The 14,058-nt window shown below is 48.5% G+C and overlaps 1 protein-coding gene across 8 annotated transcripts in view; it reads right to left on the bottom strand.

Moving 5' to 3' along the window:
- Nucleotides 1-14,058, bottom strand: part of LOC146358408 (uncharacterized) — a 169,744-nt gene that overhangs the window by 122,556 nt on the left and 33,130 nt on the right. For 2 of the 8 annotated variants that reach the window (XR_014784401.1, XR_014784403.1), the window contains exon 2: nucleotides 7,983-8,201. The exons of 5 other annotated variants lie outside the window; for them this stretch is intronic. The gene's annotated coding sequence lies outside the window, so the exon portion shown is untranslated. Of the gene's footprint in view, nucleotides 1-7,982; nucleotides 8,429-14,058 lie in introns of all 8 variants that reach the window. One more of the 8 variants, XR_014784398.1, reaches the window with a different exon arrangement.

The following is a 14,058-nucleotide window of genomic DNA, read 5'->3' as shown; positions in this document are numbered from 1 at the left end:
TTAAATCCATCATCGTCTCAGCTTTCATAGGCACTCTGCACACAGACTCCCTTAATTGAAACTTTGGATTGCTAAAGACTTACCATGGAAAGTATTGTGAGGCTTTTCTTAGACTTGAACTCTTGTTAGCTGTGGATTGTGTGTCTTTGTTTGTTGTCAGGTCAGTGTACTGGCAGGCTGGGTTTGATCTATGACTTTTGGACTTTCCCTTGCCTGAACTCATGCAGCGTGGAAATACTAATGTGAAAGCGGTGGCACAGAACTCTTTGTGGGTGTGGGTTTACTCTTCCATTGGTCTTTATAGGCCTTGACCATGTAGCCTGGAGTTATCAACAAAAGATTCAAAGTTGAACTATCTATGGATGTGGTTTTGTTTAGGCCTTTCAAGAATTATCCCTTGATTGCCTGAGGGATCATTCCAGGAAACATTCCCATTCCTTATCCAGGGTTTGGAACCCCATGTATGAATTGCCTGGGTCAGATATACCAGAAATCCCAAGTCCCTTCCCTTGTGTTCAGAGCCATGAAGATAGCAACAGGGAAACCACATTGATGAGGATCTCAGTCATGATGATAGTGTTTAGCTTTGGACTGTTCTGAAATTACATAGAACCTATAGCTACTGACCATCAGCTATATGATTTCTGAAGAGTGTAACCATTAAGCTTTTGCTGTGGAATTTTATGCAATAAAGAAATCTCACTGATTTAAGTATCCGGTGTCAGATGGCCTGAGCATGTGTGCTGGAGGAATCAGGAAACCTGACAATTATACAGAATAACTGTACATTCATCTGGAAAGTGTGGATCAGGTCAGTTCGGATTGGAATTTGCAAACATCAAATTCCTCAAGGATTCCTATTTGTAAAGGCCCCGCTCCAAGTATTCTCCACCTTCAGAGGGTGGCAACCAGGAATGGGGCATTTTCTGTGGTGGCCTCCTAGTTGTGGAGTACCTTCCCTAGAGACACTTGCATGGTGCCAGCATTACTGACTTTTAGGTGCCAAGTTGACACTTTTTGGTGTGCTTTTATGGAGTGATGAATTTTCTGTTTCTAGATTGGCATGTAACTCTCTATCTGATTTCACATTCACCTCCAACTTTCAGTTACCCTAGGACTGGAGAACAAAAACGAAGCATGCTCTAGCCCTGGGGTGGGCAACATGGTGCCCTCCAGATGTTTTGGCCTACAACTCCCATCAGTCCTCGCCATTAGCTATGCTGAGTAGGTCTGATGGGGGTTGTAAGCTCAAGATGCCCACCCCTGATCTAGCTCCATCCATCAGCCAGAGGACTAAGGGCCTTTATGTGTGAGTATATGAGGGGCTGTTGCATTAACCTGTTGCTAGTAGCTGCATTGAGAATTGTTTGACTGAAAAGCAGGGTATAAATCTTCAAAATAATCACAACAATAGTAATTAATAGAGCTGTAATTTTTAACGGTGTACACCAGCCTTCCTCAACCTGGTGCCTTCCAGATGTTTTAGACTTCAATTCCCATCAGCAAGTCCCAGCCAGCATTGCCAATGGTCAGGAATACTGGGAGTCATAGTCCAAAATATCTGGAGGGCACCATGTTGGGGACAGCTGGTATACACACTTATGTCATTTGTCCCAGAGCGGTTACTGGGCAAAGAGATGTTTTGGGTTTTTAAAGCACTACCAAGACTACAATAGGAGACTGTACACACACACCATGAGCAACAATGCTTCTATAATACCACCTTCAATATGATCACCTGTTTCTAGAATATGCTCAATCAAAGCGCAAACAATACGACTGCATAATTTCTAGTTAGGGCAGCACATAGAAAGAGACTAAATTTCCTCAAACATGCGGCTGCAAAGGAAAATGCAACAAAGTGATCTGTCTATGGGTTTACAGCTCTATATAAACTGAAAATCACTAAGGAAGCATTGTGCAGTTTGTTCACATTAGGAGCAGTCAAAAATAATACATAACGTAGCACGGCACATGCAACAGAATGCTCACGCGTGATAATTTAGCCATGAGGAAATGGTCTTTGAAGTGGTCCCTGGTGGGAAGCAGGGGTTGTTGTTGGTTGCTCCCGAGAGGATCCAGATGCATTCCAGAGAAGCATTTTAAATCCACCGTTTGAAATTATACCCTCCTCTCTCCAGTCATTACAGTGCATTACAATGACATTCTGCAGTTAGAATGTTATAGGGAAAATTGCTTCCTTAAACGCTCATCTTACAATATTTGAACCCCCATTTTGACAACAGCAGGCATTTCAATATTCTTTGTATTTGTTGGCTAAATTCTGCTTTCACATTTCCCTCTGCAGCTCATTAAAAAATAATTAACATGGACTTGATTAGCATTGCACTGACTTAGCTCACAACAAAAAGAGGCCCATATAGTTTTAAATGGGCCCATATTATGTAGGTTAAAAACCTGCTTACGCTCCTAGTTTTTACAGTCTTCACAGATATCAGGAAAACAACAAAACACTTTCCCTGTTTAACTCATGCGGCAAGTGAAAACCATACATTCCTAAAACCACAGCATAAAGTAGCCAATTTATTTCTATTTATTAGTGTGAAATCAGATGCCACCCCAGAAAATATTAGTATTTAGGCAAGTGGCAGTTATGGGGAAGAATTTGCAGGTGGAAAAAAGAGTGCTTAGCCCATCCCAAGCCTGCTGATTCTCACCTGCAAACACTCCCCCCACCTTCCCCAGCCATTTCCCCCTCATTTGGACATACTTCCAAGTATGGAGCCCAGCTGGGGAAAAAATGCAAATACCTGGAGCGGAGGAGAAAAACTGATGACTAGGACAAAGATTAAGCACTCCCCTCCTGCCTGAAGTTCTGGCTAGATGAAGATAGTACAAATAGCCAAAGATAACTTAGGTACAATGCGTAGTTGGTTGAACCATGCTAAAGTAAGTAGTAAAATTCAGCCATATTTAGTGGGTCAAATAAAACAACCAAATAACTGGGTGCATCCTTAAAAGGTATTTACTCTAAAATTGCCATTCTTTGTTCACACACTTTTTACAGGGCATCCACACAATATTGTATTCAAATAGTTGATCTGCTGTGTTTTCCCTCTCTGCTTCCATGCCTTTTTAGACATCAGAAAATCCTCAAAAAAAAAACAAAAAAAAGCATGGAAGAGCTGCACAAAGTCCACAGGTATAGATAGCCTTAGCACCAGTCTTCTGACTTTTCCAGGAGGCATGGTTTTGACAAGTGCACTGACAAGTGCAGGTGAACCTATCACTACTTCACATACCTCTTTATCCAGCTTGAGCCCGTTGTTCAAAACAATGTCAAGAAAGAACAAATCCACTTCCTTCCTTTGCCTGCCCTATCCCTGCAAAATCCTACGGCTTGTTTCCATGAGTGATTTACTATGAGCTGTCTGAGTCTGGAGGACGTTAGGGATGTAGCCATCCAGCAGCCACCCCGGAACTTATCAGGGAAAAAAACAGATTTCCTGAGATTGCTATGGTCCGATTCTTTTCCTCGGTATAGTTGCTGTGTGCACCAACCCCCACATTTTCCTCGGGTATGCTAGCCCTGCCCAGGAGTGTGCCTTTTACTGTGGCCCCAGTCAAGGTGTGTTTCCTGTCCCTGCACAAACCAATTTGCGAGCAGAGATGGGTTAAAGAAGACGCAGACAACAAGCTTGGGTTGACAATTGGGCCACGTTTACTGAAATAGCTGCAAAGGGGTAACTAGGACGGGCATCTAACTGTGTCAGTGGCTAGCTGGCACTTCTTGGGTGAAAACATACCCAGTCTGAGGGGTGGCGGTGATCTCGCCATCCGTCCGGACTGCCCCTTCTGGGGGAGGTAGACCTTCCGGTGTCACCCCCAACCCGGTGCCGCGAAACACCTGGGTGAGTGAGTAGGGTTGGTCTCCCAGGCAACCCTTATCCCCCCGCCGAGCCGCACAACCCGTTCGGGGGGCCCTCAGGCGTCACCTGTCACCATAAGGTGCCTCTGCATGCACACCATCCCTACTTTCCTGTTTTGCCCGTCCTAGCCGCCAACTGGAATGTGACCGATGATAAAGACCATATTCCCTTACAGGCCACACTCGACCCGCAAAACAGTGTGACATAGGCAAAAAAGACGCACAGTAATAGGCCAATCGAACTGTGAGCCAAAAAATTCCTACATGATTCCCAAAGGGCAACCGGTAATAAACCCACACTGCTTAGGGGAGGGTGGGAGGGAGCTGCGTTGAGCCAGAGAGCTGAGTTTGAGAAGGGGGCTGAGTTTAAGGCAACTCAGCCTGCCCCTCCTTGCATGGTGGTGCCACTGGGGTGCACCAATCAAAGGCCCCTGCGTCATGTCACCCCACCCACCCGCAATGGACCCCCCCTTTTAGCCAGACAAGCTGGCGCCGGGTGAGGGCATTTGCGAGTGGAGATGGGTTAAAGAAGACGCAGACAACAAGCTTGGGTTGAAAATTGGGCCACATTTATTGAAATAGCTGCAAAGGGGTAACTAGGACGGGCATCTAACTGTGTCAGTGGCTAGCTGGCACTTCTTGGGTGAAAACATACCCAGCCTGAGGGGTGGCGGTGATCTCGCCATCCGTCCGGACTGCCCCTTCTGGGGGAGGTAGACCTTCCGGTGTCACCCCCAACCCGGTGCCGCGAAACACCTGGGTGAGTGAGTAGGGTTGGTCTCCCAGGCAACCCTTATCCCCCCGCTGAGCCGCACAACCCGTTCGGGGGGCCCTCAGGCGTCACCTGTCACCATAAGGTGCCTCTGCATGCACACCATCCCTACTTTCCTGTTTTGCCCGTCCTAGCCGCCACAGGAGTCACAAGCCTAGAGCTTGTGAAACCCCCCCACCTGCGCAGAAGAACTTCCCGCAGGCCCCTTTGCAGATCAGACAGACATATGTTATTCACTAAATGAGACAGGCGGACACCATCCTACCTGTAACGCTCCCTCCATGTCCACAGAATTCCCTGGCGGGTGGTGCATCCATCACCTCATTCACCTGGCAATAAGCCATTTCTCTGTGCACTTTCCAACGTGCCCTGCCACTGGCAACGTCATTCCATTCCTTCCCATTGATCCATGGGAGCATTGAGGGCTGCAATAGGCTACTTCCAGCCAGGTATGCCGGACCACCTGTATCTCAACCAAGGCCTGTTCCATCAGGTCCTCGCCTGGCTTACAGCCAATGTCATTCCCTCCAATGTGCAGCACCTGGACCTGTGGAGGAAGACTGACAAACTTGGTGGGACAGAGTGAGGAGGGGACTCCCACCGTATGCCACGTCTATGGAGCCACTGCATCTTAATGTGACAGGGTGACAGAAGCTGAATTCTGAAGAAGACATACAAGCTCTTCATGAAGCTCCAGACATCAAAACGTGCCCATGTAAGAGCACCCGTACCGGCGTACAACAAGTCTGCTGGTCTCAGGAAGAAGCACATTAAGGGAAACTACACTATTGCCCTTAAATCAACAGCAAACCGTTGAAGTGATAAAAACGGAGGCCCCTCCTCAGACCCGTTGCATGCCATAAAACCCATAAGGTGCCGCCAGAGCATAATCCCTTGACTTGCGTTTAGCCGTGGGCCACTGCCGTGCCCTTGCCATGCCGATCAATTTGATCACCAAGTATGTAAATGGATTACTTTGGGCCAGACCTGTACTTTGCAGCAAATCAAGGCCCTCCGGGACAATTCGGTCTTGTGAGCACAGACCAACCCTGCATTCCGTTAGGGCTGCTACGTGGAACAGGGAAACGTCTTATTGGAAAGCTCAAATGGAAGGCCATTACCCCCGGAGCCCGAAAGGGGTATCCGGAGAGAGAGGGTGGTTAATTTACTAATGTAGGCAAACATCTGTGCCCAACACTATCTTGCACGCCGAAACCTAAATTCTGACATGGAGTCAGTGAAACCCACCTTTGTGGGCTGGAAGGCTAAATGGCCAGCTTACGACTTATGGTCCCAAATAGTCTGTTGTTCCTTACGGAGGCATGAAATTGTGGCCAATGATCTATAGATAAGGGCCATGAATCCTATCGCTGAGGTTTTGCCTAATGCGCGGCACACACACCCTGCTCTGTCGCAGGCGGCTCCTGTACGGAGAGCCATGGAATGCAGGCTGGCATGCCTGGCTTCAGTATCCCAATCTCCCATAGTACTGCAAGGATGGGATCTGGGAATGGAGCACCCACGGGGCTAAGGCCCGGAAGATGTTGACCTAATTTCATGACAAGGCATCGACAATTGGGTTTGCCTAACCCAGCACATGGTGGACCTAGAACCAGATGTTGTAATACTGACTCTGGAGTGCGAACACACTGACACATGACATGACCCTCCAATTTCGGGAGGACGGAGAATGAATAATGTGGTCATGTTGTCATAGCGAAGGGGGGGGGTTACTGACTTGGCTATAAGGTTATCCCTCAATGTGCTTGGCGGGGGCGGCAGCCTCCACTCTACAGGCCTTTACCCACTGCACAATTGGACCTGCCCTAAGAATCTGAAACCCCTTGGGGTAGGGGCGGAACCATGTGAGTCCGCAGTCCGGCTTTGAGGAGAGGCTCACGCTTCCGAAAGGAGGTGCCATTAAAGCCCTACTATGTTGAAGCCATGCCTGATGTGTAACTAATTGGAGCTGTGCCTAACGGACCTGAAAATTGTCCTGAGGGAGGTGAGAATAACACCTAAGGGTATCGGATTGGCTTCACCGAATGTTGCTGTGGGAGACAGGCCCTCAGCCTTTGTGAGCTAAGGGGCACCGAAGTAACAGAAAAGGGGAAGCAATACTTGCGTTAGGTCAGAACAATGACCACCATCTTTGGACTCCATGTAGCACATGCCCATCAGGGACCCGTGGCCGGGATCCCAGACAAAGACAGCTGCCTCATCGAAGAGGTGTGACACACTGAGCAGAGATGATCAGGGATCTCTTGATAATTGACTGGCCCTCAGGAAAGAGAGGTTACGAATCAGGATAAACTCCCTAGAGGATTTCCTGGGCACCATTTCGAGAAGGGAGATCCCTAGAATAGCTAACGGGGTGTGGAAAAAAGGGGGGGGGGCTAAAACCCTTCTGCCAGTACTGCATTGTTAACCTCTCCTGAACCTGTCGACGCCTAGCGAGGAGAAATGTTGCTTACGAGATAGGGATGGTCTATGTTGACCTAAAGAAAAAATGCTAGGGGGGGCCTAGAACCTAGCATAAACTGTGTTCCAAGTTAAGATGCGTTCCCCCAGTTGGGTAGTGTCTTAAAGCCGGAGTATCAGCGCCAACCTTACTAGGCATTGGCCATCCAGAGCTTCCTACTGCCTCGGCTTTTCCAAGGGGACCCTACCCTCCCCGAGCATTGGACAAGAGGTGCAAGAGTGCTGGCTGCTACAAGGGAGCATTCACGATGAAAACTGCACGTGTCCTGGGAGCATGTGCCCATTGGGGCTTTACTCCCAGCACAGATAGCAGTGCTGAAGCAGCGGACCCGCCATAGGCCGAGGGCCAGTGCGGGTGAATGTGGCCACTGCCAGATCTGTTGCCGACCCCAGCTGGGAAGGAGTCAAAATTGGAGTGAAAGGTCCTGGTCAAACAGGTCCTTACGCAGAGAAGGGCAATGGCGGCCCTCCTGCGAGAGGCCTAAACAAGCCATTCGCACACCTCCTCGGGCGAAAGACATTACGAGAAGGAGTAGCCCTGGTGACAATACAACTCGCCAGATTAGCGTAGGGATCTGATATGCCCCTTACATGGATGTCCAAAACGGGCGGGGGCAGGCGAGGGATCCTAATTAATCCAGGAAAAAACCCTGTAAGATGATGCATTAAGCGGCTGGAGTTACTGGGGTGTGACTGACGGAGCTGCAGGCGGCCCGAGCGTCATATAGGGAGATGACATTGGGAGAGACAGCCGCCCCCAGGTAGGTAAGCTAAGGCAGCAACCCCACAGCCCTAAGGGTCACCCGTCTGAACAACTGGGGTGAGGTGCAGTCATCTCACCCATATCCAGGGCAGCCATGTCTGGGTCCCCGGGAGCAAGGGAGGCGATACCACTTGCATTGTTCCTGATGGAGATGCCTCATGAGGGCGGACCGCCTTCAGGTGTGCTGTGTCGCCTGGGCGAAACCCCAAGGAGGAGGATGTTGCTTGGATCACTGCTGACGGAGATGCCGCAGGAAGGTGGACTGCCTACCGTGGTGGGGTGCTGCCATGGTGAACCTGCGAAGGCAAGATGGAGGCCTCAATGGCGTCCGGGTGCCCTGAACCCAGAGACGAGCTGTACCAATCGTGGGCACACTCTGATCCCCAGCTGGAAAAAACCGAGGTTGTTGCTTGTGCGCCCAGGGAAGATGAGGCAGCAGAAGGGAGGAGCTCCGCTGAAGGCGGTGAGCCTTCTGGAAGAGCCGATGAAGAGGAGGTGGATGCCTCAATAGCGTCCAGGCGATCTGAAATAGAAAGGAGCAACGAGCATTGGGTCTGCTGTCGTATTCGCTTGTGCTGGACCACTGAGGATTTTTTGTGCCTGGCCAGGGGAGGAGGAGGGATCCCCGAGGAACGCTCAGCAGCTTCCAAACGAGAAAAAATTGATGCCAGTACCGGGTCTGCGTCCACATCAGTCAGAATCGGGCCTTGGCAGCGGACTTTGGGGAGGGGGGGCGGGGCCCTCCCATTCCCTTTCTTACCACCCTGGCCCTTCTTAGGAGGCATGATGCAGGAGGTGAATTAAGCAAGCTATCTGTCAGGGTGGACACTGAGCCCATAGAATCCCAGAGTAGTTCTAATGCTGAGGAAGAGCAGTCGCTCCTGGGAGAGGAGCACGCTCCTCTTTCCCAGGACCAACAGCTGACGGAGTTTCCTCCCCCCCACATTCCTAGTTTTAGTTAGCAGTCAAGGGAGTGACCGAGCACAGATAGCAGACTTAGTGAAGGTGCGCACTCAACGGCTGCGCCCCGAGGATCCAAGGGAAAAGGGGAGGGATTCTCCCTAGTCCTTATATTCAGAGGTCTGCCAGTAATTGCTTTTCAAACGGGGACCAACTGTTCCAACTTAGGGCATAGGGATGCTGCTGCTCAGATCTAGTTGATACCTGTAGAGTTGTTAAGTTGCAAAGGAAGAATAAATCTTTGAAAAGAATCCCTTTGTCTATGTCTGGACTTGGCTACTGGATTAGACTGAGAGAGCCCTCTAAGGAGCTCTTGACACCATCAAAGAGTTAATAAAGCCGCTGGGCACCCCAGACAATAGGCAGCCACCCCACAGTCTTAAGATCTGTGGGTATGAGTTCCAGACCGAGACAGAGAGGCCTGGGGATGAAGATGGGAGCGCTGCACTACCGTTTAGATAGAAAATCAGATTTTCAAGAGGCGCAGCCAGGGGCCAAAGGTGATGGAGCTGCGTTTGAGCGTGGGCGCCCACAGCCGAGGGCACCCTGTCACGGGGGGCGCCAAACAGGCAGTCGCCGCTGTTATGCAATTTTATTAATTAAATATTTAATAATCGTAATTTAATGAATTTTATTATTATTATTATTATTATTATTTATTTAATTAAAGCTTTCTTTTCATACAAACATAGGAAGCTGCCTTATACTGAGTCAGACCCTGGGTCCATCTAGCACAGAATTGTTGACACTGACTGGCAGCAGCAGATCTCCAAAGTTTCAGGCAGGATTCTTTCGTAGCCCTACCTGGAGACACTGGGGATTAAACCTGGTGCCTTCCGCATGCCAAGCATGTGCTCTACCACTGAGCCGCAGCTCTTCCTATTTTTTTTTATTATTATTATTATTTTATTTATTTATTTATTTATTTATTGGGTGGGAGGGGGAGACGTCCCAAGCCCATGGGAGGCGACCAATCGGGCTGTGATATACACGCCCCGACTCGGCTCAGCAGCCAGGCGCCCCTCCAACAGGCAGGCTCGGCTGAGTAGTGGAGGGGGGGCGGTCAGACCATCGCTTGGAGCGCTGCCGCTGGCAAACACCGGCGCCGCGCTCACCCGCCCGCCGACGCCTCCCGCCGGGAGCAACACCTCAGGGAGGCCAGCAAGGCGAGGAAGAGGCTGGCGAGGCTGGCAGCCGGGTAGACAGGTCGGCAGGCGGGCCGTGAGCCGGCCCGGCGGCCAGCAGGCCCGTCAGGCAAGCGGGCAGGCGTGCGGGCAGCGTGACCAAGCGCGCGGGCGGGCGTGCGGGCAGGGTGAGCGCGCAGGCGGGCAGGCGATCGAGCGGGCGGGTTGAGCGAGCGCGCGGGCGAGCAGGCAGGAGGGCGAGTACACGAGGAGACCGAGCGGACGGGCGGGCGAGAGGAAAGGAGCCGGCGAAGGAGGGAGGGAGGCGAACAATATCACCAAGCGAAGATTTTGGCGCGCAGAAGCACGCTGGGTCCAGGCGTTGTGACCGAGGAGAAAGGAGGGGGCGGGCGCACTGCAGCCTCAAGAGCCGGGGCCCTCAGCGTGCGCGACGACGCCGGTCTCCTGCAGGCCGGTGTCCTTCGTCGTTTCTGGCGGAGCTGCAGTTCTCTCTAGCTGCGTTGAGCCAGAGAGCTGAGTTTGAGAAGGGGGCTGAGTTTAAGGCAACTCAGCCTGCCCCTCCTTGCATGGTGGTGCCACTGGGGTGCACCAATCAAAGGCCCCTGCGTCATGTCACCCCACCCGCCCGCAATGCCCCCCCCCTTTTAGCCAGACAAGCTGGCGCCGGGTGAGGGCATTAGTGTCTCATTGAAGACAATGAGGCTTGCCCTCTGAATGCCCACATCAGAACTTACAAAGATCCCCCTCAACTGACATAGCACAGTTTAAAGTCCAATTCCCTAAGCTTGATAAAGCACAATCTCAAGGCTCCGATTCTCCTTTGTTTGGTTTATTGCCTTAGGAAGAAACTACTTCCACCCTTTGTTATAGAGATCCTGTGGGTTAAAATCGGGGCTGGTTTCCCATCTTTATGTTCTCCTCCCCCCCTTTCCCAGCACAAGCATGTGTGTCTACTCAGAAGTAACTCTCATTGTGCTCAATGAGGCTTGCTCCTGAAATGCAGGTGCATCTGGACTTTCAGGGGAAAGGGAAAAGGTGGGGGTGCTTCTCTTACTGGTTGAGCAGCCCCTGCCAGTCAGATAATGTTCACTCCAACCCCCACCAGGAAGTATGTTCTGTGAAGAGATTTTTACTGGTGTGGAGAACCTGCTTGTGGAGCCCTCCATGGACCAAAGCTCAGCAAAGCTGATTCCTTTTTTAAAAAATTCAGTACTCCTCCATTAGTTTCTCCTTCTGTTGTCATGGAAACACATCCCTAGTCTGAGGACCCCCAATTTAGTGTCAGGAACCAATTGATTAATTAATTAGTTAACTATTTCTAATTAATTAGGGTGGAGGTATGGATGGCTGCTGCTTCTCTCTGTCCCCAGACTCTTCTCTGCCCCATTCTTCCCTAGCTGTTTAATAGGGTTGCCAAGTGTCCTTCTTTACAGAGGACCATCCTCTGTTTGAAGGCATTCTCTATTTGAAGGTCTGCCCTGTTCAATTCCAGTTTAAATATAAAGAAGAAAGAAGCATAAGAACCGTTGACCATCAACAGTAAGCACATGGAAGGCAGACTGAACAGGCAGGTACACAGGTCACCGTCTTCAGCACTATGGTGAGATTTACTGAATTTTTTTAAATTATAGTAATTATTTCCAAATTTGCATATATACATATAAAATATGTATATTTTATGCAATTTTGTATTTTTGCCCTCCTTTTTGATGATGTATCTATTTATTTATTTTTATTTCATTTCTGTCTTTATTTAATCTCTATACTGCCCAATAGCCGAAGCTCTCTGGGCGATTCACAAAAATTAAAACCACAAGGTACAGCATAAAACAATATAACATATGAAAGCTTGAAACTACAATATAAAAGTACAACCAGAATAAAACCTCCTCTTTGGGGAGCACGCAAGTGGCCAGCCTACCAGTTAGCCCAGCATGTGTTCCTAATGGAGTGTCTGCCCTCATAAATAGTTTTGAAAGAGGATTAGAAGAATTGTTGAAGGAAAAGTTACTCCACTGCCAAAATCATAGGTAGAGCTAGCCTAGCAGGCCTCTCTGTGGTGAGCGTTCAGAAGGGAAGCTTGGCTTTGTGAAACATGGGTACACAACCCTTGCTTAAACAGGGCAAAGGAGGGAAGTCTATGCCCGCTCTAATTGTGCCAACATTTGTTTCAGAATCAACATAAAAGTAATAGCAATTTCATAGGCATGAGATAAACGCTGTTCTGTGGTTTCATTTCAACAGTTCAAGGGATGATCTGGGAGTCATTTCAGCCAGCTTTTATTATACACCGGGTATCTGAAAGCTCAATCACTTTAAGAAATGAGGAAAAACATATTTGTGGTAGTTATGCCTTACCTTAATGAAGCAGAAGCTGCAAAAATTACAAAGAGGGAAACTCTGTCCAAAACTGGTTACTATCTCTCCTATTATAGTCCTATTTATTCTGGTACAGGTTATAATTAGCTTTTCTCCCCTTTGTGTTTGAAGGAAAGTGAAGACCTGCAATCTTAACGTACCCAAACAGGGTTTTAGAGAGACTCTTGCTGTCATTCGCTATGCAGCTTCCTGTTGTGAGTGTAATTACAGTTTTTATTGGCACTTCAGACTGTCTACCTCCCAGAGAGATAACACTGTTTATTATCCGAAAGCTTTCTGGGTATATTGTGCTTACCGCCACAACATATTATTTCATGGTCTCTCTCTCTCTTAATTGGTGTTCAGGCTTTGTATTTCACATAACCAATAAAGGTTTCCTATGTATTAAACAGCCAGGGAGATTTTTAAATACACTTTTTCCTCCCCCATTTTAAGAAATAGCCTTTTTCTCTTTGACATGCTGATGTTTAGAACATGTGATCTGATTTTCTTCACTTAAGAAAAAGTTGCCTGAAGAAAGCAAAATAAATTCAAAAACTGGATTTTTACCATCTGAGCAGAAAGACTACCAATAGCAATTCAAATTACATAGCAGCATTCAAATCCATTAAAATCTTGAGAGCACACCAGGGAACGAACAAGTCTTTTCTGCAGATTCTTGTAGTGGATATAGGGAAAGTAATGATAAAGAAACAGCAACATGCATACACCTTTACCTCATGATTATACTACAAGTCCTCTTATAGTGGAATAATAAGGGTGGAATAGCAAAGGATATGCTTAAAAAAAATGTGGGGCGCAATCCTATGCATGTTTAGACAGAGAAAAAGCCTGCAACTCCCAGCATGCCCCAGCCAGCCGTGCTGGCTGGGGCATGCTGGGAATTGTAGGCCTTTTTTCAGTCTAAACAAGCATAAGATTGCGCCCTACATTTTTTTTAAGCATATCCTTTGCTATTCCAACCTTCCTCCGAGGAGCTCAAGGTGGTGTACAAGGTTCTCTTCTCCCACTCCTGTTTTATCCTGTGAGGTAGGCTGTGCCAAGACATAGTGACTGGCTCAGGATCAGCCAGTGAGCTTCATGACAATGTGGGGATCTGAACCCGAGTCTCCTCAGTCCTAATCTGAAACTCTAACCTAGGGGGTGTTGAACCTCTTTCAGCCTGAGTGCTGAATTCCATTTCAGAGATGCTCTCAAAGGTCACATTCCACTGGTGGGGGGAGCCAAAGGCAAAAGGGGCAAGGCCCAAAATAACAGAAATACAGAATATTTTAGCTTAAAGCTCTTACTCTCTGTAAATACGCCTTAGGAGAGGGATTTCAACGCTTGAGAAGAATGGAAAACTGCACAAAAGCTGGGAAACCACCAAACTGTGCCTGGTTAGGGAAAAGAGGTGGGACCAGTGGAAGGGGTCATGGCCATCTAGGGAACCTTGGAGTGCTGGATTGGGACCCTGGGGTTCTGCACCACTACATGTCTCTGACAGCAGCAGGGAGATTTTAATAATATTTTTTCCACACCAATGTTAAATTGCAGTAGCAACAAAAAAAAACCCTTATGTTTTATAGCAACAACAAAATCCTCAGAGGCATTTTTATCTGAACTGTTTAATTATTATTACATTCAATTATATCAGCTTTATTTACATCTAATGGTTCTCCCCCTGTTA

The sequence above is a fragment of the Heloderma suspectum genome, chromosome 1, assembly GCF_057233095.1.
Source record: "Heloderma suspectum isolate Gila_16-S chromosome 1, 16-S_ref, whole genome shotgun sequence".
NCBI lineage: Eukaryota > Metazoa > Chordata > Lepidosauria > Squamata > Helodermatidae > Heloderma > Heloderma suspectum.
This window is presented reverse-complemented; position numbering and strand designations above follow the sequence as displayed.